We start from the raw sequence: 27,245 nt of genomic DNA, 5'->3' as shown, positions 1-27,245 counted from the left end.
AAGAAAAACTTGGGGGAATAATGAGACCAGAAGGTTGGGGGGGGGTTGTATGTGTTTTTATATGGGTTTTCTGCATGGTATATGTTCCTGGAACCATGTAAACATACACTCCATTAGTTTTGAAACTTCTTCCTTCTTGATCTGACGGCACTGACAATGACGTGCTTCATCATCGCTCATAACCAGCAACCTGAAGGAATGATAAAGCTTCTAGGCTTACAAAAAAACAAAGTGATGGGAAAAAATAGTCACAGCATGCTTAATATTCCTGAGTGTTCCAGTCTGTAGACTTCCATGAACACAGTGGCTGGAAAATACACTATGGATGCACACATTTCAATCCACACATCTCTGAAAGCCCCAGCCCCACTTCTGCTTCTTAAATACTCTTTTATAGGTCTCGATGCCTAGAGTCAGCAGCAGCAGCAGTGTGGCTTTACATTTTTCTGTTAGAGTTCTTTTTTAACTTAATTAAAGCTTTAATAGAAGTTTTATTTCCCTTAGAGAGTGACTCTGAAGTTTAAAGTGGTCTTAAAAACAAGTACCTTAAATACCTGTTCATCAAACATCCTTTTGAACTTTTTGTTTTACTCAGAAGAATATTACTAATCAGATATATGAACTCTTTTGGATGAATGTGATACTCTAGGTAATGATCCCAGAGACTTCTATGGTGGTTATTTTAGTGGTTTCTTTGAAGTCTTAAGAGGAGGTGGTAGCAATATGTAAGTGAAAGCGTGTCAAATTGGTAGAAGCTAAAAAAGGTTGGGTTTCTGAGTGATGTCCTCTCATTTGAAGAAACCTTGAGCAACTCTTTAGCCAGCACCTGCTGTGCTGCCAGGCTGAACCTCAGATAACATGGTGATGTTCCTGATTCATATGATCAAGGTCATACCACCCACAAGTATATTTCTAGGCTTAACCTTTTAAATACGTTTGTCATTTCCTTCCTTCTAAAGCAATAGTGCAGACAGTGCAATTTACTGAATGTTGAGACAGCACAAAATATTTGCTCTTTTCACTAATTTTTCTTTTCTCTCTCTTTTCAACACACTAAACCTCTTCCAAAGGTTCCAGAGGAGGAGTCAAAGCGGCTGTAATCTTGATCCAGTTTTATGGGCAATAGAATTATTTTACTGATTCCTGGAATCATGGCTCCTATGCATGTAAGTAAGATAATCCTTTTCTCCAATCAATATGTATTCACTGAGAGGCTGAGATTACATCAGCAAGGGCTAGTCCGCTGACCCCTAAATATTCATACTTAGAAAGGAAATTTGGAATCCAGTAAGAGAGACGAGACTATGGTTCAATTAAAGAAAATGCCTTTGAAAAGGACGATGAAATTCCTTCAAGTACAAGGTATGCTCTTCGAGTTGTTATAAACTTGTTATTGTTGGAATTTCACTCTGGGTAGCAGATATTTTAATGTCGATGAATCCCAAATGCAATTCTCTGGGCTATTTTTGAAGACTCTGGAACATTAGAAAGCAAAAAATATAAAGTTACCCAAAAAGTCAGCATTGCATCTGAATAGGTTCAAAACAAAATCAGTCCATATCTTGATGCCGTCTGCATTCTCTGAAAACACAATAACCACAAATGGTGCCAGAGGGAAAAGAGAAAGGACTTCTGTTGACTTCAAATAAAGGCGGTATCTGACAAAAGGGGAAGCAAATGATACCTTGATATGCCATTAACAAATGCCTTGTATATCTACAGCTGCTCTCTATGAGCACTTTGGAAATTAAAGGATTGCCAGCTTTTCCACTTTGGGACAAAAAACATTTGTGCTAAACAGCCGGTAAGTAAATGCAGTAAACATATTTTTACAGTGAATAGAATTGTTTTATATTTTGGGGACTGATTGTGAATTTCTACTGCTTCTTGATTAGCAAACATTTGGCAGTTCCCGAGTCTTTAGACATTAAAATGCCAAAACAGATTTTTATTCTCAGACTGAGCTCCTATATTTTTTTCATTCCCCTAACAATTATCCTCAAAACATTTGAAAGCACTAAAATAAAACGTGTTCTGAAAACACATTCGGAAACGTTTTACCTGTGTGACTTTAATAAACATGTAAAAAAAAAAAAATACTGGGTTGATATCTAACTTCCTTAGGGCAGAGATGAGAACACAGTACATACATAATGACTGTTGAAACTGTTGGTGGGCATTTCCTAGGGCCTTGCCTTGGGACCATGGAAGGTTTTATTGCTGAACACCAAAGCTGGTAAAAACAGATGTTTGTGCAAAGTCTCTTGGGTGTATCTCTTAGTAGTAATGTTCTTGCTAATTTTAAAAATCAATAAACTTCTAATAGGTTTAAAAGTTCTCAGTAATGATTTTTATCTCTTTTTAAGAGTCATGTCCTTACACATTTTTGTGTTGTTACATTGAAATTATTGGAGGATTTTTCTTTTAAATGATCATTTTAAGTATCTTACACTTTAATCTTAAAATGGATTAGGAGATGGATTGTATTTGTTTTGCATTCATTCATTGATTATAATTTTTAGTTAACTAATTATATAGAAATGAATGTTTTAATCTGCCAACTTTATATAAAACTTGAAAATTCAGAAAAAACAAGTAGGAAGAATGGCATAATTTTTACACTGGCTCGCATCTTGGTTGCAGTGCAGGATTTTGCGGTCTTCTATGATTGAGTGTGTATGTGTTGTGTATATATATTTGTGCATGTGTGTGTATGTGATTTGTATGTGTGCATAAGTGGAGGTTGTGGTTTTATCATTACAATTAAAGTTTTAAGTTAAAATGTAAAGGCAAGTATTAGTTTTCTATTGCTTCTGTAACAAATTACTACAAATTTAATGGCTCAAAACAATACACATTATCTTATAGTCCTGGAGGTGACCAGTCTGAAATGAGTTTCACTGGGCTAAAACAAAGTGTTGATGGGATTGCATTTCTTCTAGGGGCTTTAAAAGAGAATCCTTTTTCTTTCCTTTTTCATATTCTAGGGCCACTTATTTGTATTCCCTGGTTTTTAAGGAATCTTCAAAACAAGCAACTACATCACTCTGTGACTTCTGTTTTCATCAGCACGTCTCTTTCTCAGACTCTGACTCCTCCTGCATCCCTCCGACAAGGACCCCTGTAATTACATTGGTCACATCTGGATAGAGGGCCATCATTCTGACTTCTACTGACATAAAATTCACTAAAATAAAATTCTTGCTACTCACCTCTCCCTTCAGTGAATCTTCCCATGATTTCTTATCTCCCCTGAATGCCAGTATTTTTATCCATATAGTTCGCCTGTTTGCTTAAGGAAATTATCCTTGAGTGTCCATGAAATTTATGCTGATGCAACTTGCCCAACCTTCCCCAACATGCCTACTTTATAAACTGTGGACTTTTCCTTGCCCACTTCCCCTGTGTGAGGTGGAAGCATTACTTCTAGAACAAACATCTTCCACTTGAATCTTTTTTTCTAATGGTGCTTCAATTCCCTGAAATGGAAGCACAACTTTCTCCCAGAGGTTTCATTTCTATAAGATGACATTCCACTCGAAGTAAATTATTTTCCACTTCTCCAAGTCAAGGTGCTGTAAGGAGATGCCTCATCCTTATACCTTGATGCCTCTTCCACACCATTATTCTACAACCACCATCTAACAATCCCTCCTCCCCTGAAGTTGATGATATCTGGTGGTTGCTTTTTTCCCCCATTTTTGGCGTCATATGCTAGCTTCAAGTTCTCCTTATATTCTTCATTTAATGTATTATTTTATTTTTATGATTTGCAGGGATTATTCCTTAGACACTTTATTGTCCATACTACTATCATCTACCAAACTAGCTTCAACTTCAACAGCAGTGGCCTCCTTTATCATCTTCCCATATTGTCCCTTACATATGGAAATATTTTTGAACCTTGAAATTACTTGGAAATGATGAGATGGAAAATGAACTCTAAAGTTATGCTTTGTGACTCTACCCTTCTTCCCTTCCAACTGTTCCCTTTCCCTTTATTCTTTCCTGACCTCGTTTTTCAATTTCACCTAATTCCCTGTCTCTAAACCTCTCTATTCCCTCCATCTTTTAACCTCTCCTGTAAGTCCTTATTTATATTCTGGAGCAGTGTTTCTGAAACTATCTGTGAGGTGAAGGACGAGTTTTTATTTCCCAACCCACTGTCAACTGATATTTTATTAAAATATAATAGTCATGAATGTTACTTGAGAATTGAAAATAATAGACAAGTACATACAAAATGCAAACAATTTTTACTTTAAGAGTCAATAGATGTAAAATTTCAGTTACTATAATCAAAGCAAATAGAGTAGAATAAAATAATTATAAAAATCACACATAACACATTGAAAATGTGCTTGTAAATGACTAATATAGCCATTTTACTCATATTTATATGATATTCTTCAATCATAACCAACTGGAATTTCATTGATATTGCACTGAATTTATAGATTAAGTTGGTAAAAACTGATATATTGACTACTGAGTTTTCCTATCTGTGAACATGGAATATCTCTCCACTTATTTAGCTCTTCCTTGATTTATTTTATCAAAGTTTGTAGTTTTTCCTCACATATTTTTTGTTTATATGATGTTAGATTTATACCTAAGTATTTCATTTTTAGCATGCTAATAAAAATGGTGTTGTATTTTTATTTTTGAATTTCACTTATGCATTACTGATTTATAGGAAAGTAATTTACTTTTGTATACTAACCTTGTATTCTGCAACCTTGCTATAATCACTTACTAGTTCCAGTTTTTTGTTGTTTTGAATTTTATACATAGATCATGTCATCTATGAACAAAAAGTTTTATGTCTATACTCCTAATCTGTATACCTTTTTAAAGAAATTTTCCTGAGAAAAGCACACATAAGTCTAAAACCTACTGGCTTGCATGCTATATATCTGCATACTTTCTTAAATTTTCTCCTATATTTAGTCATTTTTATTCAAACACAGCATGACATTTAATCTACTTTGACTCTCTAATTACTTTACTCTTTTCTTTACTGATTTCTATTCCCTGCCTCCTGCTCCCAAATTTATTTCTATTCTTTATTCTGTTCTTTAATGAGGTACTAATATGATGACTTTAATATGTACCCTCTGTGGGTAAATCAATATATTTAATTAGGACCTCCACCTTTCGTGATATCTTATTTTCAGTTCCTCTGGGCAACTCTTCTTATGTTTTTATCATCTTAATGAAAGTATAAACATCTGTTCGCCCAAGCCTGTTTATGTTAATTTTTTGTCTTACTTCACTGGTACCTCCATGTCCTCATTCAGCCAGGATAAGTATTTAGACCTGTGGGTTTTTTTATTTTCTGTATAGGCAGAATTCTAAAATGATGCCTGTGATTCCTGCCCCGTGAGGTGCACAACTTTTTGTAATCTTCTCTTTTTTCATGCAAGTGAAACTTATAACTCACTTACAACCAGTAGAATATGGCAAAGGTGAAGGGAAAGCTTAGATGTAACTAAGGTCTTTAGTCAGTTAATTTTTAGTTAATAAAAAGATAGATTATCTTGGATTGGCCTGACCTAATCATGTGAGTCATTTAAAAGAGGCTCTAAGCCTTTGCCAAAATAAGACACAGGAAATAGCAGATACTCTCTCCCTTTCTGGCTTTGGAGAAGTAAGCTGCCATGAATTTTACAGCCAAACAGAAATGAATCCTATCAACAACCTGAGGAAGCCTAGAAGTGAATACTTCCCTAGTTGAACTTCCAGATGAGAATACATCCCAATCACCATTTTGATTACAGCTTTGTGAAACCTTGAGCAGAGTACTCAATAAAGCTGTGCCCAAACTTGTGACCTACAGAAACTTTGAGATAATAAATATATTGTTTTAAGCCACTAAATTTGTGTTAATTTGTTATGCAGCAGTAGAAAACTAGAACACTCATTTCTTCCAATTTCCACATTTTCTCTTCAACCAATTTCTGTCTGCTCTCTCTATATAATATTTCTTACTCTCCTCTTTCACCTTCTCATCACTACCACTTTGGTTTATTAATTTTATTTTCTGTTACTAAAATGGCCTTTTGAATGATCTTCTTTCCTCTTCAGCTCACTCTAAGAACCACTAGAAACACTAATTATGCCATTCTAGCTGTAAGGAAAGATGGTCACCGTGGTCATAAAGTAGAGTGGTTGATCTGGTGGTCTTGGCAGAAGAGCATGATTAGATGAAATTTCCAGGGAAGAACTATTAGAACAGGTGCTGGAATGGAGATGGTAGGACCCTGAAGATAAGTTAAGGAATTGAGAAATCACTGTGACTATGTTGCATAGGCTATTCAAGTAGACACCAAAAATAAAATATGTTGGTTATTTTAATATTACAAATATAACAAGCAGAGAACAAATGAAATTACTCATTTTACATTGTTTCTCATGCCTTCTTTCACAAAAACTTAGTAGAAGTTCCCCTTTGGCCTTTTGAGAAGAAAGTTTTAAAAATGTGCATTTATGTAATAACTCAATATAAGTTACAAAAGTCATGTATTACAAAGTCCATGCAAAAAAAATTGTTATCACACAAAAAATTCTGTAATTATCAAGCCTTCTAACCAAAAGTGAGTCAGTTATGCTCTTTTATACAGAAGCTGCTTTCTTCTAGGGAAAAGCAAATGCCAGGGTTAATCAAACCAGCATGGAAGTTAATTAGAACCCCAAGAACAAGCGGATGGGCTTAGCACCTTGGACACATGAATATTTTGTTTCTAAAAATGACCTCAAAAGATTGCATAACAATCAAGTCCAGCACAAGTCAGAAGTGACTAATTAACTTTTCATTTTTCCCTTAGTAATTTAGTCCTGCTCTTTAAAAATATTTCTAAACTGAGAAATCCCCATTAGTTGCTGCATATTTGTTGTTCAAATGAGGGTAATGACCCTTTACTTGATTGTATATACCCATCATTTAGTTTATCTTTTGTATGTGCTTTATAAACAACTCTCAAACACGAAGCAACTTTAGTTAATAGCCTCATTAAATTTGAATGTAGATATAGAATTTTACAGACTGGAAAACTTTCTAACACCACATGGGAAATATTAAATATTTTCTTATCCACCTTGCAATTAAGGGAGAAATTGTGCTAACCTCTCCCCGAGACATTGTTGCTTCATCATCTCAAACCTCTGGAGGCTCACAGTGGCAATGGTTGGGAAGAGGGCGATACATCAAAGCACACTTTCTTATCAATAATTACTTTGATATTTTCGGTTCTGCTCTCACCTTTTTTAGGTGAGAGATCTGCCCACTCAGTGGTTACCCAGGCTCAACCCTCATAAAAGAGAGGTTGGGGTCACCTCAGATGTTGCTTTGGCACTTTTTTTTAATGTTTTGTGTGTGTTTGTTTCCTAGAGTCAGTCTACTGAGGTCCTACAATTCTCTTCACTGACCTGAACAAACTCGACTCTGCTTTTCCCTTAAATTTCTGTATAGAACCCAGACAACTGGTCTATACTTTCTGATGTTGATTTCCCCCATGCTTCTAAGTTTCTTATGACCTCTGGATTGTCCCTTTGGCTTTGCGTAACACCCCTACTTCCAAACTCTAGAGTAAAATTCCTGTGAAGACTGATACCTCAGAAGTGACTGCTTCACAGACAGACATCTCATTTTTTAATTGAGATTTCAACTATTTAACACTCACCATGTTAACTCATTACACTCTCCTCCATTTGCTCATAAGCAACAAAACAATAACAAAAATGAGTGCTCACTGAGTGCTATAGAATGCAAACTATTAGAGATACAGAAATAATGAATAGGACTTCTGACCTTGAGTGGTTGGCAAATAAAACAGAAATGTAAAAAATTAAATAAACAATTAGGGTTACTGCCACTAGAGAAATAGATCACAGGCTACAGATTACTACTGGCCCTATGAAACAGGAAGACAGCACAGGTATAGCAAGGGACCTATTACGTATAGGTAGAACGTTGTTGGAGGTAATGGTGAAAGTCAGTGCCCTGGGCTGCTCTGGTGAATTGACACTCCCCTTCACTGTTTTGCTGACTAGACTTCAAGTACCCTCCACAAGGAACTAGAGAGGCCTTGTGGAGCTGCGTCCCCCTTTTCTACTTGCATGAATTGTTTGCATTGCTTATTTGTGAGTTTTAGCAAAATAAACTGAATGCAGACAATGCCATGTCCAAGTAATCTTGCTTGGCAGTGTTTGAATTTCTATCAGATTTTCCCCCGATTACTTTATTCCTTCTCCCAGTTCAATCGCAGACAAGACACAGGAATCAAATGACAAAAAGTGTGAGTCTGAAGAACTAAAGCAAGACTGTTAGAAAACACTGGGCAGAGAGAGGTGGTTTTGTGCTTGTATGGAGAGAAATAGCTGGCAGGACTGAAAAGGTTTGCATGCACAGCATGGAAACTACTTAGGGGAAGAGTTTTCAATTGTGCTCCTTTCTCATAGTGCGACACTGGCTTGCATAGATGCTCACTTCCTCCTCATTTTTGATAGAAAAGCAGCTGTGACTGTGTAGGGCCACTGGGGTCAGTAGGGTGACATCAGAGAGGCTTAAGACTCACACACTGGAAGACCAGCTTCTGAACAAGCCCTCATCCCCTCCCCTCCTGCCACCACCCTCACCCAGCTGTAAATAACCAAACAATGAAGGCAGGCTCTGGGAGAGAACTGTGTCATAGCAGAGGGTTCCCTGAAAGTCAGTGCTATCTGTTGGGTCAGGGGCAGACTATGGCTCCTCAGCCTCTGCCCCGTGGTATATCTCTCCCACATTTAATTAGGCCAGAAGCAGCACATGCTCTACCTTATGCACATTACCCGTGAGCTACTGGGTATGCTCAGGGAAGATGTGTTGATAAAAGGAGTCAGACTTTTGTGGAGCAGAGTCATGAAATAGGAGAGTCAATAGAATGGGCAAGTGAGACTAGATGAACCAGACTTAATTAAAGTATCAAATCAAGAATTAATAAAAACACTATCCTCTAATACTATAGAATGAGGGCAATACAAGCCATTTTAAAGAAACACAAAGTAGAAAGCTTGGATGTAGAAAGAAAATAATTAAAACATTAAAAATGAATAATTCTACCTGAAAATGAATAAATGAGAATATCATGTCAAGCAACTCTCATGAAAAGAATTAGCAGGAATTAAGAGAGAGAAATTTGAAAAGCTAAGGTATGCAAAATTTAGTACTAGAAACAACAAAATCTAAATATTAGAATACAAAATAGGAGAAGATACTGGATGGAGAGGAAATTGCTGAATACATAATCATGCACAATTTTTCAGAACTAGAGCAAAATAAATAAATCATATTGAAGAAATTCTTAGTATGACAAATAGGATAAATAAGGAAACAGTTACATCTAGACATATTATAGTTAAAATAAAACATTTGCATCTAGACATATTATAATTAACATCAACTATATCAAGAATATTTCAAAAGCTTGTGGATAGAGCAGATCTTCCTAAAAGAAAAAGACTTAGATTGACTTTAGATTTCCCTTAATGACCCAAGAAACAAGAAGAGAGGTCACAATTGCAAAGGAAAAGAATTTAAACATGGGATTTTATTCCATTTTTTATTATTAAAGATTTGTGATAAACAAAAAGATAAAGAATAATAAACATACCTCTACTATAAATTATGAAATAATAAATCATTACTTTTTTGTGGAAGTATTTTGCTTGCCCACAGCAATCAAATTCCTTCCGAGTATGTTGAGTTTGATGGTCATCCTTCTATGCATGTCTTTATATGTTTAGTTCTTGTGGATATATTTCTAGACAATATGTCATTTTTTGCATATTTTTAAAAAATAAATAAGCCAGGTATTTTGTTATCATTACTATCATTTCTTTGGTGACAGGGTTGTTTCTTTATCTGTATAAAATAACAGTCGTCAAAAAGTTACATGGAAAAATTAGGGTACTATTGCTTATCTTCTGATGCGGGCAGCTAAACAAAACTTATTTCCACTCTAGTTATTTCCAATAAACACTTTCTTAATATGCTGACAGAAACTCAGTAATAGATAAGTACAGTAGTTGCAATATCATTTATGGCCTTTACAATATAATTTTAGTCTTAAAATATATGTTGTTAGAACTATTTTTCACCACAGATAGTACTAGGAACTCTAAGTATTTTGCTAGACTCTAGTTTGAATATCACCCACTGATTGTGCAAAAGTTATAAATTGTGTTTATTCACAATCATTGCTAAGTTAATGAAACTTTTCTTCCAATATCATAGTTATAAAAACAGACACATAGACCAATGGAACAGAATAGAGAACCCAGAAACAAGCCCATACACCTACAGTGAACTCATTTTCAACAAAGATGCCAAGAATATATAGTCTCTGCAATAAATGGTGGTAGGAAAAAGACAATCTGTTCAATAAATGGTGTTAGCAAAACTGAAAATCCATGTGCAGAAGAATAAAACTAGATGCTTATCGCTCGCCATATACAAAAATCAAATCAAAATGAATTAGAGAATGATGGTTTCCAGCTTCATCTATGTCCCTGCAAAAGATGTGGACTCATCCATTCTCAGCAAACTAACACAGGAACAGAAAACCAAACACCTCACATTCTCACTCATAAGCGGGAGTTGAACAATGAGAACACATGGACACAGGGAAGGGAACATCACACACCAGGGCCTGTCTAGCGGTGGAGAGCTAGGGGAGGGATAGTATTAGGAGAAATACCTGATGTGGATGACGGGTTGATGGGTGAAGCAAACCACCACGGCACGTGTACACCTATGTAACAAACCTGCACGTTCTGCACATGTACCCCAGAACTTAACGTATAATGAAAAAAAAAAAAAAAACTTAAAAAATGAATTAGAAACTTAAATCTAAGATCCCCAATTATGAAACTACTACAAGAAAACACTGAGGAAAATCTTCAGGTCTGGGGAAAAAATTCTTGAGCAATATCCCACAAGCACAGGCAACTAAAGCAAAACTGGATAAATGGGACCATAACAAGTTAAAAAGCTTCTCCACAGCAAAAGATACAATCAACATGAAGAGAAAACCTACAAAGTGGGAGAAAATATTTGCGGATAACCCATCTGACAAAGGACTAATAACCAGCGTATATAAGGAACTCAAACAACTCCATAGGAAACAATCTATTAATCTCATTTAAAAATGAGCAAAAGATCTGAACAGACATTTCTCAAAAGAAGGCATACACATTTCAAATAGGCATATGAAAAGGTGCTCAACATCACTGATCATCAAAACTACAATGAGATATTATCCCACCTAAAATGTCTTATATCCAAAGACAGGCAATAACATATGCTGGTGAGTGTGTGGAGAAAAGGGAACCCTTGTGCACTATTGGTGGGAATTTAAATTAGTGCACCCTCTATGGAGAACAGTTTGGCGGTTCCTCAGAAAGCTAAAAATTGAGCTGCCATATGATACATCAATCCCACTGCTGGGTATATATCCAAAAGAAAGGAAATCAGTGTATCTAACAAATATCTGCACTCCTGTTTGTTGCAGCACTGTTTACAATAGCTAGAATTTGGAAGCAACCTAAGTGTCCATCAGCAGAGGAATGGATAAAGAAAATGTGGTATATACAATGGAGTACTATTCAGCCATAAAAAGTGAATGAGATCCAGTCATTTGCAACAACATGGATGGAACTGGAGATCATTATGTTAAGTGAAATAAGCCAGGCACAGAAAGACGAACATTGCATGGTCACACTTATATGTGGAATCTAAAAATTAAAACAATTGAACTAATTGACATAGAGAGGAGAAGGGTGGCTACCAGAGGCTGGGAAGGTTATTGAGGGTTGTGGGGGAGGTGCAGATGGCTAATAGTTACCAAAAATAAATAGAAAGAATGAGGAAGATCTACTATTTGATAGCACAACAGGGTGACTATTGTCAGTAATAACTTAATTGCACATTTTAAAATAACTTAAAGAATGTAATTGGATTGTTTACAACTCAGTAGATAAATGCTTGAGGAGATGGATACCCCATTTTCCATGATGTGCTTATTTCACATTGAAAGCCTGTATCAAAATATCTCATGTACCCATAATTATATACACCTATCATGTACCCACAAAAAATTTTTAAAAATTTAAAATAAAAAATAAGATCTTATAAATATCAGTATTTACTTTTACAAAGGAAAAAGCCCATAAAACAAAATAAGATACCATGTACAATGGAATAAAATAATAAAATATTTTTATTGTGCTAATATATACATAGCATAAAATTTACTATATTGACCAATTTTAAGTGTACAGTTCAATATTGTTAAGTACACTTACATTTTTGTGCAACCATCACTGCCATCCATCTCCACAAGCATTTATCCACTTTTCATTTTCCCAAATGATTCTCAGTTTCTTCCTCTCCCCAGCCCTTGGCCACCACCATTCTACTTCCTGTCTCTGTTAATTTGACTACGCTAGGTACCTTGTATAAGTAGAATTGAACAATCTTTGTTTCTTTTTCTTTTCTTTTTTCATGACTGGCTTATCTCACTTAACGTAATGTCTTCAAGGTTCATCCATGTTGTAGCATGTGTCACAATTTCCTTTTTTTGATCTGGAAAATATTATATTGTATATTTATATCACATTTTATTTATCCTTTTATTCATCAATGGACACTTGGATTGCTTTCACCTTTTGGCTATTGCCAATAATGCTGTTACGAACTGCATGTACAAATATGTCTTCAAGCCCCTGCTTTCAGTCCTTTTAGACATATACCCAGAAGTGAAATTGGTAAATCATATGTTTAATATTTTGAGCAAATGTCATACTGTTCTCCACAGTGGCTGCACTATTGTACATTTTCATCAGCAATGCACAAGGGTTCTAACTTCTCCACATACTCACCAACACTTTTCATTTTCTATTTTTTAAGTAATTGCCATTCTAATGTTTGTAAAGTAGTGTCTTATAATTTTGATTTTTATTTCCCTAATGATTAGAGATGCTAAGCATCTTTTCATGTACTTATTGGCCATTTGCTTATCTTCTTTAGAGAAATGTCTACCCATGTTCTTTGCTCATTTTTTAAATTTTGTTTTGTTTTGTTTTTTGTTGTTGAGTTAGAGTTCTTTATATAGTCAAGATATTAATTTCTTATCAGATATATGCTTTGCTAATATTTACTTTTATTCTGTGGGTTGTCTTTTTATTCTGTTAGTATCCTTTGATCCATAAAAGCTTTTAATTTTAGTAAAGTCCAATTTATCTACTTTGATGCAAACAGACAGTTTCAAGAAGGAGGGTATGCCTCATCTTTGCAAGAGAAGTAACTATGAAAAGGTTTGAGTCTAGGTTTCATTGGAATGAGTTGGAATGGTGGAGCATGGGGCAATGATAATTGTGAGTTCAGACCATAGCTTAGATGTTTAAAAGAAGGAAGGCAAAAGAGAGAGTAGCAGGAAAAAGATACGAGATCACGGAAGCAAATTTCTTCCTTCCTCTTCATCGCCTTCCCTGTCTTCTCTCGATCCAGGTGCAATCATGAGTACTGTAAAATAAAACTCCAGGCAACATTTCCATCTTTATGAAAGAAAACTTTTTTTCTTTTTATTATGAATAAGACCTGAGTATATTAATAGGGTTTGGAAAGAGATCAGGGAAAAGGGGAGGGTCAGAAGACAGAAAAAAGAGGGGAAAATTGTTTAGTGGGGTCCTAATCCAAAAGTGAGGGGTTGGAAGGACAATAAAGGCAACTGATTATTAGACCTGGCCAACAGGTAGGATTATCTTCTATTTCAAATGTAATAAACATAATGAATAGCTGGAGAAGGGAATAGAATATTTATGTGTGATAGAGGGAATTTAAAGAGATTCATATGGTAGAATTACTCTTATATCTCTGTGAATTAGGAAACAAAATCATCTGCCAAAGGTAAGGTGTTAGGTTAGGAGTTGGAAACAGAAATAAAAGTCTTGAATTACAAAAAAAATGGCATTTTCCCTTGTTTTGGAACAGAACCAGCTTTAGGATGTTTTGGTAAATTGCTGTGTCTCAACTACCTGAACTGCCTTCCCTGTTGTAAATCTCTCTTTACAAGTAGAAACCGTGGCAAGCAACCTGTCACAGAATTCCAACTGAGTGCTAAATGCATTTTATTCTTTAAAACCTCCTCGATGATCACTAAACAGATGGCCTTCCACAGTTAGCTTCACCAGAATATCTTGCGAGGCCAAGCCTGTTTAGCTTCGAAGATGGCATAAGTCATAGCAGTTTTCACATCGGCCTGTTTCTCACTTGTAGGTGTGTTCACCTACTAATTATTTATATAAGCCTAATAGCTTTTTAAGAAGCCAATTTAATGAAAACAAAATGTGACTGCCAATTTTCTTCTAATTTATTCTTTTGCCAAAAATATTGCTTTTAAAATATAATTCTGATTACTTTCTTACTTAAAATGTATCCTAGGCTCCATATCCTAAGTTGGAATGAAGCCATTGCTTTTCATGATCCTCAGGTCATTCTGAGAGACTCTCAATGTCTCTGCGTGACCTGAACCTCTGTCCACATCACAGTCCCATCCTGTGGTGAAGAGTCTTACTCTCAAACTCATGCTTCCCAGTTTTGTCTCAGAGCCTTCACGCAGACTATTCTCTGTACCTACATCACTCAGCTCCTTGCACGTTAGCAATGCTAATTTGTACTCATGTTTCATGTCTCAGCTTTGATATCACTCTTTCCAAGGGCTTAAAACTCCTAGTATGTGCTCCCACAGTACCTTGGTTTTTTGCTTTACAATTGCCTCCATTTTTGCCATCTCCCTCGGCGTTTTTAGCCACAGAAGTCAATGGACCATATCTGAAGTATCACTGTTCCCTCTGTATACTTTATTATACATAGTGTCTGGCATACAGCATGAATTAAGCCACGGTTTTACTATTTTCTGAATTTGAAAAGAGATTTTGTAGAAACAAATTGGACTTTGGATAAATTATCCAATTTTGTTGCCCCTTTTACTAGCTATGTCGACTTGTAATATTATTTAAATTTCTTTGACCCTTGCTTTTCTTAGCTGTAAAACGAAGTTGTCTACCTACCTTCCTCATTGTTGTAAGAAGTAAATAATATATATGTCTAGTACAATTGATAGCACAAAACGGCAAAATAAATGATCAATTCTATCTTATTATTTTTCCAATTAAAACATGAATGCCAATATTGTTATCATGGTTTTTCTCCTTTATTTCTCCTTTACTCATTCTATCAAGATGGCAGCACCAGTGCATTTGAAAAGAGGTACTTATACAATCAGTTGAGATAGAAATAACAACTAAAAATAGCTAACATTTATTAAGCAGTTACTCTGTGCTTGGCATTGTGCTAAGCAGTTTATACATACTATATTGCTAGTACTTATTTGTATCATTTTCTTCATAATATTTGGGATTATGAAGGATGTAGTCAGTGCTTATCCTGCAGACAGTGATGACCATGGAAGATGAGACAGAATCTTCTTAGTTATGTTGACATTCAGGTGGACATTCATTAGTGCATGCCCCCCTTTTTTTTTTTTTTTTGGATTCTGTATCCTTTTTGGAGTCTCAGTGCACAGTAAGAAGAGAAGAAACCTATGCAGAGAAATGGACTGCCAGCTGCTCCCTTCTCACACTTTTTACCCACAAAATATGCCTATCTAAAGCTGTTACCAATATGTCCTTTTCTTCTCAAACATATCACCGATTTCTGGGCCATTATTTTATTGGAAGTCCCATAAACACCCTGGACATTTTAATGTCACTAAGATTTCTCATTTTTGTTGTGTATGGGGTGTGTGTGTGTGTGTATACATATGTATATGTGTGTGTATTATACATACATATACATAAAATTTTCTGCTTGCTATTTTTCTCTTTTTTTCTTTCGTTTCTACTGTAGGTTTTCAGTTTTTTAAAGGCAGGAACTATGTTTTATTTGCATTAGTATTCTCAGAAACTAGTATTGTATCAGACACACAGTAGACTTCCCCAAATTATTGTTGAAAGAATACATTTTGAATAAATCATTCCCCTTTACTTGTACAATGTGTGTACACCCACATGAGTACTTTCTAGGTAATTGATATGACTGTCACAATTTTGCTAAGACTTGTACTTAAAGAGTACTTGTATCTTATAGAGATTCACACAGATTAAGTAAAAGACACTGTGTGAACAGTGATGACCCCTGTGGAAAATTGCTGCTTTGAGAACATCTGGGAAAACAAGGGATTTTCAAAATGGATAGGTTGTGCTTCTATGTTACAGATCAGATGGATGCACTAAAGTGAAACTAAGTGTGCTAAACATGATCTTGGCTTTTTATTCCAGACTTTGAACTAACCTTATTCTCCAACGTCAGTCAAAATAATTTTCTCAATTAAGGTCTGTCAACTAAACACGCAAAAAATGACCTTCATGGGATAGTCCTCAGGAAAAGCTAATAAATGATTGCAAAATGAGGCAAGGAAAAGCACTTGGTAAGTCTTGAATAATAAATCAGGACCTTTCTGTGTTAAGTCAAACTAAGAGGCATTTAATTTGGAACCTTCCAGTGTTTGGCTATCTGCTCAAGGAAAAAGGTTTGCAATAAATGTATATATGAAAGAAAAGCTGACAGTTGAAAAACTAAAATGAAAAGTAATGACATAATGTTAGGAGATGCCTTCAAGGAGACAAGTTATCAGAACGTTGCGATCTCCATTGAAAACATTTCTTTCTCTCTAATCGTTGTTCTGTGCACTGCTGCGGTATGATGAAATGGCCATAAACTTAGTGTGATAGGCTTGCAGAATAATTTAATTATAATTTAACATTTACTTTTATGCTATGCAATTACTTACATTGCTTTTTGCTGAAGACAATCCATTTAAGCAGCTGCACACACAATGAAAAAAATAGCTGACAGGGTCAGTTCTAAAGTTATACTAAGGTTTAGTTACATTCGTTTTCTACCCAGTGGACTTAACAAATTAGGCAACATGAGACTGGTTGAAACAAAATAGACAAGTATTCAGGAGCCCTTGATTCTACTCTAAACCAGCTCTTTGAATTTTGTAGTTTCTGTAATCTTTAATGGGGTAAGTGGCTTTTTTTAAAAAAATCTGTAAACATTGTCGTCTTATGGTTGATATTTCTTTCATTCACTAACATTCTATAAGAATGATACATGCTGATGTGGCTTGTTGAATCAAAGAAAGGCTGTGTCATTTATGAGCTTAAATTGATCTCCAAAGCCAGTCATCTGCATATATTGGGTGCCTATTCTAATGGGCAAGACTGGTCCATGATGTTAGACTTTTATTCTGTATTCTAGGTTTCTTTGTACTTTTTCTCTTCCTGGAAGTCTGTATCACAAGTAATTTTTACATGAACACTTTTACTGCAAAATAATTGTTGTCTGGTTACAATGTCGATATGACCATTTGAAACATCACTTAAGACTTTTTTTGTTAAATATCATTTTCATGTTCACTCTTTGTGACTTCAGTATTAAAGATTCTATGTTAATTTTAAAATTAACAACCCATTAATTTTGACTTATATAATTTAGAATTTGGGGTTATTCTGAAAGTAAGCAGGCTTTGCTAGAATTAGAAATTCCAAGTAAAGGGCATAATGTAGAGGCTGATGGTTTTAAAGCTTTCAGGAGACAGAATTCATTTAGTTTATTCTTACAGTAGACTAACAGTTTTGTTTTAAATAGTTGTATTAAGATATAATTAACATAAAACTCGCCCGTTTACAGTGTACAATTTAAGTTTTCATTGTTGTTTTGTTTCTGGAGATAGGGAAGGTGGGAATGGTCTTCCTGCTTCTGCTGTTTTCTGTTTCCAAGGCATCATATTTTTGGGTAGCATTTTCCTGTACTCCATCACTAGAGTATTTATGAATTTAGTGTATAACAGAAGTTAACATTTCAGTTCAGCAAGAAATGATGTTTCTGTTTTGTTTCTGTTCTTTTTTTTGTTTTTTTTTTTTGTTTTTTTAGAGATGGGGTCCTCACTCTGTCACACAGCCTAGAGTGTAGTGGAATGATCAAGGTCACTGCAGCCTCAAATTCCTGGGCTAAGTGATCCTCATGCCTCAGCCTCTCAAGTAGCTAGGACTACAGGTATGTGCCACCATGCAGGCTATTTAAAAAAAAAAACAAAACATTTTGTACAGATGGAGTCTTGTTATGTTGCTCAGGCTAGTCTCAAACTCCCAGTCTGAAATGGTCCTCCTGCCTTGGCCTCTCAATGCACTGTGATTATAGGCCTGAACCACCAGCCCAGCCCCCAATGTAAAGTTTTAAGATTATTCACTTAGCTGTGTAGCTATCACCACAACCTAATTTTAGAACATTTTGGGAGTCCTAGCCAGAAAAATCAGGCAAGAGAAAAAACAAATGGTGTCAAAATACGGAAAGAAGAAGTCAAACTATCTTTCTTCATGGACGATATGGTTCTATACCTAGAAAACCCTAAAGACTCCACCAAAGGGTTCCTTGAACTAATAGACAACTTCAGTAAAGTTTCAGGATACAAAACCAATGTCAAAATCAGTAGCATTTCTATACACCAATAATATTCAAGCTGAGAGCCAAATCAAGAACTCATCCCATCTACAATAGCCACCAGAAAAATAAAATACCTAGGAATATATATCTATAACTAAGAAGATGAAAGATCTCTGCAAGAAAAACTACAAAACCCTACTGAAAGACATCATAAATAGCACAAACAAACTGAAAAGCATTACATGCTCATGGATTGGAAGAATCAAAATTGTGAAAATGGCCATGCTGTCCAAAGCAATCTATAGATTCAACACTATTCCTACCAAACTGAAAAATATTATTTTTTTCACAGTATTAAAAAACAACTATTCTAAAATTAATATGAAACCAAAAATGTGCTTGAATAGCCAAAGCAATCCTTAGCAAAACAACAAAGCCAGATGCATCACATTTTCCGACTTCAAACTATACTTTAAGGCTACAGCAACCAAAACAGCATGATACTGGTACAAAAACAGACACATAGACCAGTGAAACGGAATACAGAATCAGGAAATAAGGTCACACACCTACAGCTATTTGATCTTCAACAAAGTCACCAAAAATAAGGAATGGCAAAAGGAATCCCTATTCAATAAATAGTGGTAAGATAGCTGACTAGTCATACGAAGAAGGATGAAATTGGAACCCTACATTTTATCATATATAAAAATTAACTCAAAATGAGTGATAAAATATTTAAATGTAAGACTTCAAACTATAGGAATCCTAGAAGAAAACCTAGGAAACACCATCATGAACACTGGGCTTGGGAAATAATTTATAACTAAGTTCTCAAAAGCAAATGCAACAAAACCAAAAATTGATATGTGAGACTTAATTAAACTAAAGAGCTTCTGCAGAGCAAAAGAAACTATCAACAGAGTAAACACAATGTACAGAATGGGAGAAAATATTCACAAAGTAGTCATCCAACAAAGGTCTGATACCCAGAATCTATAAGGAACTTAAATAATTAAACAAGCAAAACACAAAACCCTGTTAAATAGTGGACAAAGGATGTGAACACTTCTCAAAAGAAGACATACATGCAGCCAACAAACATATGAAAAAATACTCAACATCATGAATTAATGCAGGAACAGAAAGTCAGATACTGCATGTTCTCTCTTATAAGTGAGAGTTAAACATTAGGTACTCATGGACATAAAGATGGCAACAATAGACACTAGGGACTACTAGATGGAGAGGGAAAGAGGAGGACAAAGTTTGAAAACCTAACTATTGGGTATTATGCTTACTAGCTGGGTAACAGAAATACTCATATTCCAAACCTCAGCATCACACAATACACCTATGTGACAAACCTGCACATGTATCCCCTAAATCTAAAATAAAAGTTGAAATTGCATTTTAAATTTTTTTAAAATTTAGTATTTATTTAAACAAGAGAATAAATATTTAGAAACTTTTCATCCTTTGTAAAAGAAACCCTATACCAAGAGCCTTAAGCAATCAATTCCCATCTCCTCTTCCCACTCCCACCCTCACTCCTAAACAAACCTTTATTGACTTTGGGTCTCTGTGGATTTGCTTATACTGAATTTCAAATAAATGGGACAATAAAATATGCGGCTTTTGTGATTTGATCCTTTTAGTTAGCAAAATGCTTTCAAGGGTCAGTTATGCGGTAGCATGTATCAGTATTCATTTCTTTTTATTTCCAAATTATGTACAATGTATAGATATTCTAAATTTATGTATAAATCAGTTGATTAACATTTGAATTGTTTCCAGTTTTTGACAATTAGGAAATATTGCTGTAAACATTGTTTATAGCTTTTTGTAAGAACCTATGTTTTCATTTAATCACCTGGGAGTAAACTCTGTGAGTCATATGGGTGACTTTATGTATAACATTTTCAGGAATGACTAAACAGTTTGTCAAAGCAGCTGCACAATTTTGCATTTCCACTAGCAATGTATGAAGGTTCTGATTTCTCCACATCTTGTCCAATACTTGTAATTGTATTTTTAATGATCACCATTCACTGAGGATAAGGCAATATCCCTTTGCGGCTTTGATTTGCATATTCCTATGACTAACGATTTTGAGCATCTTTTCATAATACTCAATGGCCATTTGTATATATTATTTGGAGAAGTGTCTAAAGTCCTTTGTCCATTTAAAAAAATTGTATTGTTGGGCCAGGTGCCGTGACTCACGCCTGTAATCCCAGCACTTTGGGAAGCCGAGGTGGATGGATCACCTGAGGTCAGAGGTTCAAGACCAGCCTGGTCAACATGGTGAAACCCCATCTCTACTAAAAATACAAAAAATTAGCTGGGTGTGGTGGTGTGTGCCTGTAATCCCAGCTACTTGGGAGGCTGAGGCAGGAGAATTGCTTGAACCTGGGAGATGGAGGTAGCAGTGAGCCGAGATTGCGCCATTGCACTCCAGCCTGGGCAACAAGAACAAAACTCTGTCTCAAAAAAAAAAAAAAATTATAATAATTTGTGTTGTCCTGTTATTAAATTGTAGAAATTTCTTATATATTAAATTTGTTATTTTCCAGTTGTTTTGATGATAACCATGCCAGCTGATATGAAATGGTATTTCATTGTGGTGTTTTGGCATTTCTCTAACGACTAAAGATGTTGACCATCTTTTCACCGGTTTGTTGACCATTTATGTATCTTTGGAGAAATGCCTATTCAAATCTTTTGCCAATCCTTGGATTGGATTGTTTATTTGTTGTTGAGTTGTTGTTCTTTATATATTCTGGATAATAAGCTATTACGAGATATATGGTTTGCAAAAATTTTCTCTCATTCTGTTTGTTGTCTTCTCACTTTCTTGATAATTTCCTTTGAGACACAAAATTTTCTAATTTTGATGAAGTCCAACTTATCTATGTTTTTCTTTTGCTGCTTATTTTTACTGTCATACCTAAGAATCAATTGTCAATTCCAAATTCATGAAGATTTACCTCCATGTTTAGGTTTTCATTCATTTTAAATTAATTTTTGTATATAATGTTGAGTAGAATTTCATTCAAGTAACTTCAAATGACTTCATTGTTTTGAATGCAGACATTCAGTTGCTTCAGTATCACCTGTTGAAGAGACAATTCTTTCCCAATGGAAAGAAATCTCCACCCTTGTCAAATTCAGTTGGTAATACATGCATGGATTTATTTTTGGACTCTCAGTTCTATTCCATTTGTCTACATTTCTATATTTATATATGTATGTCAATAGTGCACTGTTTTAATTATTGTGTGTATGTACCACTTGCATTGTAATATGGACCATTTACATTCCATGTTAATTTGAGAATCAATTTTTCTATTTCTGTACAAAAAGGCTGCTGAAATTTTGATAGGAATTGCATTTAATCTGTAGATTCCTTTGAGTAGTATTGAAATCTTAACAACATTAAGTTTTTCAGTTGATGAACATAGGTTATCTTTCCACTTATTCCTTTCGCAATGTTTTGCAGTTTTCAGTGTACAAGTCTTTCACCTCCTTGGTTCAATTTATTGTTAGGTGTTTTATTCTTTTAAATGCTATTGTAAATGAATTGCTTTCTTAATTTACTTTTCAGGTTTTTCATGGATGGTGTATAGAAACAACTGATTTTTGTGTGTTGATCTTGTATTTTGTGACTTTGAGGGATTTATTTATTAGCTCTTGTAATTTCTGTGGATTCTTTTGGGATTTCCCCTATATAGGGTCAGTTCTGTGAATAGACATAATTTTACTTCTTTTTTTCCAATTTGAATGCCTTTTACTTTTTGTCTAATTGCCCTGGCTAAAACTTCCAATACAATGTTCAATAGCAGTGTTGAAAGCAGACATCCTTGTCTTGTTCTAGATTTTAAGGGGGAAAGTCTTTAGGTCTCTCAACACTGAGTATGTTAACTGTAGATTTTTCATAAGTGCCTCTTTATCATGTCGAGAAACTTACCTTTTAATACTGGTAAGGTTATAATTTTTTGCTTTCAACCATCATATATTTTAAAGAACTTAGGAGGGGAAAAATAGTCTGTCTACACAGATAGTTACCATTTCTGTGGTTCTTTCATTCTTAAAGTTATCACTTTCCCTCTAGTATCATATTTCTTCTCTCTCAAGATACTCCTTTACCATTTTTTTGGAGCAGATATACTGTTAGCAAATTATCTTAGGCCTCCTATATCTGAGAATGTGCTTATCTCACCTTTATTCTTACATATTGTTTTCTCTGAATATTGATAGTTCTTTTACTTTAAAAATATCATCCCAGTACCCTTGGACTCCATGGTTTCTAATGAGAAGTCCATTGTCATTTAAATCATTGTCTCCTATAAATCATATGTCATTTATTTCTGGCTTTAAGATTTCTTTGTTGTTAATTTTCAGAAATTTGATTGTGATATTTCTGGGCATAGATTTATTTGCATTTATTTTAGTTGAGGTTAGCTGAGCTTCTTGAATCTGCAAGTTTATGTACCTAACCAAATTCAGTTACGTTTTCAGCCGTGATTTCTTTGCTTTTTCCCCTACATTTTGTTTTCTTCTTTCTTCTGGCACTATAACCAAACACATATTACCCCAGTTGCTGTTGTCTGACAGATCCATGAACTTCTGTTTAATTTTTTCAATTATTTTTCTTTTTATTGTTCTGAGTGGATAATTTCTACTAAACTATCTTCAATTCACTGACTCTCTGTCTTCTTTACTCTGCTATTGGATCTTTCCAGGAAATTTTTGTTTTAGTTTTTGTACCCCAGCCTTGAGGGACCTTACCTGTGGTAATAGATCTCCACTGAACTGGTCAAGCCAGTTTCTCCAGAGGAACGCTCGTAAAAAGGTACACCTCAATCTTTTTTCTTTTTTTTCTTGCAACGGAGTCTCGCTCTGTCTCCCAGGCTGGAGTGCAGTGGTGATCTCGGCTCACTGCAAGCTCCACCTCCTGGGTTCACATCATTCTCCTGCCTCAGCCTCCGGAGTAGCTGGGACTACAGGTGCCCGCCACCACGCCCAGCTAATTTTTTATATTTTTGGTAGAGACGGGGTTTCACCATGTTAGCCAGGATGGTCTTGATCTCCTGACCTCATGATCCGCCTACCTCGGCCCCCCAAAGTGCTGGGATTACAGGCGTGAGCCACCGTGTCTGGCCTCACCTTTACTTCTTGAAGCTTGACTATAATAGCTTCTTTAAATTTTTTTCAGTTAATTCTAACATCTGGATCATGACAGGATTGGCATCTGTTGATTCCTGCTTCTACTTATGCTGACTAGTTTTGGATTGCATTTTGGATACTTAATATACTGTGTTATGAGAGTCTGGGTCTTATGTAATTCTTATGGAGATTATTGAAAAGAGAGAGAGAGATGTTCATAGACTTGGAGATTTAAGCTAAAAGTACCAAACCACTTTCTGTAAGCAATGGTTCTAAGTGGGTTCAATTTTCAGAGTTTGTAGTGTTGTTTGGCTGTCTCCCATGTGTTGCCATTCAGAAGCCACAGTCTGAGACCTTGGGGATGGCTTACCTATCAGTTCTCAGAGTCTTTCGTTAGGCTTATATTCATGCTTATGTAGCTCGTAGGGGAGACCCACAATTCAGACACAACTTTATGGAATTGCTTTCTTGAATTCTCCCCTCTTTACAGTCTTTGTGACACTTTTTGGTTCTGAAAGGCCCTGATTCTGCTCTTCTGTCTAGAAGGATAGGGCTTTAGTTTTCCCTCTCTGCTGTGAACATTCCACAACTGTGTCTGCCACTGAAGCTAAGTAGCAGGGTATAGAGAGAAAGAAAGAATGGGGATGTTCCCTCACATTCTTAGGACCACGGCCTCTCTTGCCAGAGGGAAGGGTTGCATTCCCGCAGGGTTTTAAATGCCTGCCCAGCTACCACTGTTATTGTTATCACCTCTGTGACAGTACTGCCATAGATTTTCTTGGGTCTGGGATGGAAAAAACAAAAAGCAAAACAGTCAAATTTTTATACTTTCCCCAGGAACTGACCCCAGGGACTCCTTTTCCTGCTGGAGACTAGAAATTGAGGTCTTCTTTTACAGCTTTCTGCCTACACTCAGTCCAGAATTTTGAACTTTGTGATACTTTTCATTCCACTGTGGGAGATACCAGAGGCAAAAAACAAGAAACTCCCCCTTAAATTGGTCTTACTTTGAGTACTCATTTCCTTATTTCATTCTACCTGATACCATTTAACATTTCAGAGTCTTCAGAGAGCTGCTCAATATATCTGTTTTAGTCATTCATTGTACTCAACAGGAGAGACAAGGTGACATATGCTTACTTTTATCTGAACTGGAGCCAGAATCTTAAATATATATTGAAAAGATTATATTAGATAATTTTTTATTTATGTCTATCTTATTTACTTCCCCCCCCCCATATATTGTTAGGCTTAAATGTCCTAAAGCATTCTAGGCAAATAGCACAAATAGCTTTTTTAAAAAGCCCCTCTAAGTATATTCCATTACCTCAGTTAGTATCTAGTCTCATTACTTCTTTATATTATTCCATTAAATTTTAAGTCAATTTTCTTTAGTTTTAACTATGGTGTATTATATCATTTTCCAAATAAAATGTTGCTTATAAATATCTAGAGGGATTAGAAAGTTTAATAACTCTATTTAAATAAAAATTATTGTGTGTATATATACACATTTTAAAATAATTACACAATGAAGGGAAAGAAAGCAAAATTTTAATAACTATTCCTCTCATTAGAGGAGCAGAACAAATTTTTACCTCTTGGATGCATGTTTACAGTTTGCTGAATATGCACTTCAAAATAACGTACATATATAGAATGTAATTTTTAGAGGAACTGTTACTTCTGATTGACCTGATATATACCCTAAAAGGTTTTTATCTTTGTTCTTATGGTCGTCATGTTAGAGAAGGTAGTTATGCAAACATAAGCAGGGTAGGAGAATGGCTCCCCCAACAAGGAATGTCAGGCAACTATCAGGTGATAATCAGCCAGTTGTTAAACTGTCGCTTTAAAATCTTAATTGGTTGCAGCCAGGGAAAGGCAGTCTCTAATAGCTAGAAAACACCTGAAGCTGGTGATCAGTAGCTTCCCAATAAGATCTCAGGAGTTGAGCAAGTGGGCTCAAGCATGTGCACTAAGAGGTAAAATGGTGGAGTTTAACTGGTACATGATCTACCTCTAGGAAAGCTTGACTGATAAGGAAGAAATGTTTCAAGTAAGCATGTGCACAACTTCAGTAAACACACTGTGCATGTGGCCTCTCCTAAGTGCTGGCAGGCTACTACGCATGTGGACAGCCTGCTTCAAGGGAAGAATCAGGGGAGAAAAAAACCCCTGCAAACCCTGGAACCATGCCAATATATAAAATCCCAAGTCAAGAGCTGAACAGGGCACTTGGATCTCCCAAGTCCCCTGCTTGGCCTTCTTCCAAGTGTTCTTTACATCCTTTCGTTCCTAGTCTAAAAGTTTTTCATAAACTTTCATTTCTGCTCTAAAACTTGCCTTGGTCTCTCCCTCTGCCTTAAACCTACTTCTGCCCCTCAGCCAAATTCTTGCCTCCGAGGAGGCAAGGGTCAAATTTACTGCAGAGCTGTACAGATTCACTGCTGGCAGCAATCACAACTCATTATATATTTTCGCTTAATAATTATAGGCATACCAAAACTTTTGTGGGGTTTAATAAGAAGAATCAAGGTAAGTTCAGGTTTACCTGCTGAGTAAGTGTGAGAACACTAGGGTAAGGATAGGAATGGAGGCTATAACTCATCCTTGAAAATAATTATATATGCCTGTCACTATATGCCTTTTAAAAACAAAATTGAATAATAACTAAGCTAGTAAAGGAAGAGGTAAAGACTTTTTACAATCAGAAAAAAAAAAAAAAAAAAAAAGAACAGAAGAGCGTTATGTTTCCCTAAGGTGGATCTTTTTGTGGTAGACTATAACAAAGCAATAAAGGAATCGGCAATACTTGCATACCCAGTGGACTATTTAAATATTACTGTGACTGAGAACAAAAGACTTCCAGATTTCCCTAGCTCTCTTGTTTAAATCTATATGGGAATACAGATTTAGAGCTAAATGGAGCACAATCACACAGGGAGTCTTTGGAGGCTACAAGGACTATGAATATTGATGGGAATTCACTTCTGTTTTGTGCTCTGAACAAATGACAACAGAGTAGTAAACAACTATTTCCTTGGAGATGCAAATAGATTCCATAGGCTGTGAACTGAAACTCTTTCTCACTCAGATCTTATTCAAAGCAAACAGTGTATTTAGAAGGGTACGCATACCCTAACAATTAGACAGGATATGGCAAACTAGAAACAAAGAAATGGAATTAATTCCAACTCCTTATAACTATAAAGAAGTTTTTTTTTTCCTCTCTCTCCAAATAAGCTAGAGATGGTATTATTTCTGTTTCATATTTTTAAAAATAAATGAATTCATTCTTGTAAAGTTGCCTTTGAGTATTTAGCAAAATTGTCCTAGATCTGAACTCTACAAGTGCCATCTTTCAGAGCAATACAATATTTCCTGGAAGATTGTTACAAATGTCATTTTACTCATGTTGAAAAACTCTGTTTTCCAAATAGATAAATTTCTCTTTGGGGTCTGCAGAGGCTCATAAGTGACCTTCCAGATACAAGCTGCTATTGAGAGTTAAGGGGATGATCAAAAA

General features: G+C 35.4%; 1 long non-coding RNA gene across 8 annotated transcripts in view; it reads left to right on the top strand.

The window, feature by feature from the left end:
* LOC126947492 (uncharacterized) overlaps positions 1-27,245 on the top strand; it is a 200,526-nt gene that overhangs the window by 88,791 nt on the left and 84,490 nt on the right. For all 8 annotated transcript variants that reach the window (XR_007723101.1, XR_007723096.1, XR_007723097.1 and 5 more), the window contains 4 exons: positions 1,071-1,166; positions 1,723-1,804; positions 16,378-16,526; positions 18,038-18,160. This is a non-coding gene — a long non-coding RNA (uncharacterized LOC126947492). The remainder of the gene's footprint in view (positions 1-1,070; positions 1,167-1,722; positions 1,805-16,377; positions 16,527-18,037; positions 18,161-27,245) is intronic.

The sequence above is a fragment of the Macaca thibetana genome, chromosome 2, assembly GCF_024542745.1.
Source record: "Macaca thibetana thibetana isolate TM-01 chromosome 2, ASM2454274v1, whole genome shotgun sequence".
NCBI lineage: Eukaryota > Metazoa > Chordata > Mammalia > Primates > Cercopithecidae > Macaca > Macaca thibetana.
This window is presented reverse-complemented; position numbering and strand designations above follow the sequence as displayed.